Genomic DNA, 2288 nt, shown 5'->3' with positions numbered 1-2288 from the left:
TCTCTGTCTTTTACCTCCTTGATTTCTAGCTTTTCATTTGCTGTGGATGAAAAACCAAATAAGTAGTCTTGTTAGCATTATTTCTAACACAAGACTAAGTACATTCTGAATGAAGATTAAATTAACTATGCAGTCTGACATTTTAACTGCTTAGTTATATTTTTTTGCTTTGGCAAGTAAGATGTTATAGCCTAAATAATAGCTTTTTATAGTAGATAAAAGACATTCGACATACATTACATCTTAGGAGCTCCAGGAGCTGATGAAAGTAGTATTGGCCAGATTATACATATGGTTCAGTCAGTTATAGAAACTGAATGGCTTTTCAAGGACATAAAGTGAATGTATCCTAGAGCTTGAACTCAGATTACATCTTGCCATCCTTGATTCATTCTGCTTTCCATTATTACAGCTGCCTTCTACAATGTAAGGACTCAATAGCTGTTAGCCAGGTACTGTTCAAAGTACTTTATCTATATTACAGCGTTGAAGCCATATGACAACTCTTTGATGTAGGAACCATTATTAATTCTATTTTACAAATGAGGAAACTCAGGTATATATAGATTACGTGACTTGCTGAATGTCAGAATCAGGGGAAGTAGTAGCTAAGATGTTCACAAAATAATCTAGTATTCCTTTCTCAAGCATCTGGAAGTGTATTTCCCAAAATTCGGGGCTCTTACCCATTTATAACTTTAAAATATAAGAAAAGCTAATTTATCAAAATCTTTGTGTTTAATAATCTGTCATTCTAGGAGAAGATTTATAGCTAAAAGAAGTCAATAAATATTTTCAAGTTTGGAAAAAGGCAACCTTTAGTCTGTAGGTTAGACAGTTTAAGATATTGGAGAATTAAAATTGAAGAAAATAGGGCTATTAGGGAAAGTTAGAAGTACTGGTAGCTGTTCCTAAGTAATGTAGTTTATCTACCTTAAGTAGGTAAACTTAAGTCCCTTTGACTTTTCCATTTCAGGATGCATCCAAGATTTGGGTAACCCTGCAGATATCCTAGGCATTGTTCCTTTCTCTTAAGGTCAGAGGTCTTATTTACCATCCTTCCACTCACCCACTTACCAACCTTCCTACCTACCTACGTTTTAACAAATTTTTCTGACAGTGTTTTTTGTGTTTATGGCATAAACAGTAGTGATGACAGGCTCTATTAGTGTAATTTCTTGTCAGCTTCTTGATATGATTTAAGGAGCTCAGCATACATGGTGTTTCTCATGAGATGATTTAATAAATTGATTAGCATATCTGGGCCTTAATTTCTTCTACTATAATATGAGAATAATTCACGGCCTTCTTACTATAATAAATGAAAGCTTAATCTGTATAATTTCCTAATGATGTTTAAGCATTGTCGGTAACAGTTTTTGTAGATGGTATGGATTCTAATGGTTGATGATAGTTACAGTGGAGTTTCAAACTGTATGCTTTGCCAACTAAATGAAATATAAAGAAAATTTTTTAACTTTAGTTGTTGCAGCATAAATAGCCTAGATGAAATATTACTCCTCAAATGGCTGTTCTAACATTCAACAGTGCACAGTAAGTATACGTCAGACTACTGGTGTCTTATCTTTTGCTTTCCTGTCACCTTTGCCTTCAGCTAGTTTCTGTAAAATTATAAATTCTGATCTTCTGCTTAATACCCAGGGTTTCATGAGTTTGGCTGAGCAACTCCAGGTATTTTATGTCTTGGCAGCATTTTCCTGGACTTTTAGCTCAGTCCTAGCTCTGATATTGGGGAGAAAAGCCTCTATAGAACATTAGGCTTCAAAGAGGGTCTTTGCTAGTTTTTCTTTTTGTGGTCAAATAGTCTCACTTTTGCTTTATCAGCTCTACCTTAGTTTCTCAGATGAAAGCTTCTGATGTCAGCGCTCACACAAAAACTTGGTTGCATTTGCTTTTCTCTTGGAAAATTAGTTTGTAATTTTGTTTTTGTAAAATATTTAAAATATGGTACTTGGATATTATTTTATTTGGCAGTATATGAGAAAATATACTTAAAGGCAAAATAGATTTATTTTTCCCTCTGAGATACTATTTCTAGAAGATCATTTTATAAAATGATTATATACTGTAAAGATTAGATTTTAATAGCAAAGTACAGTTTAATTTACATGTTCATCTGTTTGATGGCAAACTGTATTGTTTCATCAAAAGCTTTCAGTTGAAATGGATATTGGAGTATGCCAGAGTAGTGTTCTGTGTCAATGTTGATACCAAGCCCAAGCATACAAGAAAAAACTGATTTAGCAAAGTAGTGGTAACTCAGTATT

Source organism: Pteropus vampyrus, unplaced genomic scaffold, assembly GCF_000151845.1.
Source record: "Pteropus vampyrus isolate Shadow unplaced genomic scaffold, Pvam_2.0 Scaffold54, whole genome shotgun sequence".
In the NCBI taxonomy this organism is placed as follows: domain Eukaryota; kingdom Metazoa; phylum Chordata; class Mammalia; order Chiroptera; family Pteropodidae; genus Pteropus; species Pteropus vampyrus.
The sequence above is the reverse complement of the archived record's forward strand: the minus strand, read 5'-3'. Positions refer to the sequence as shown.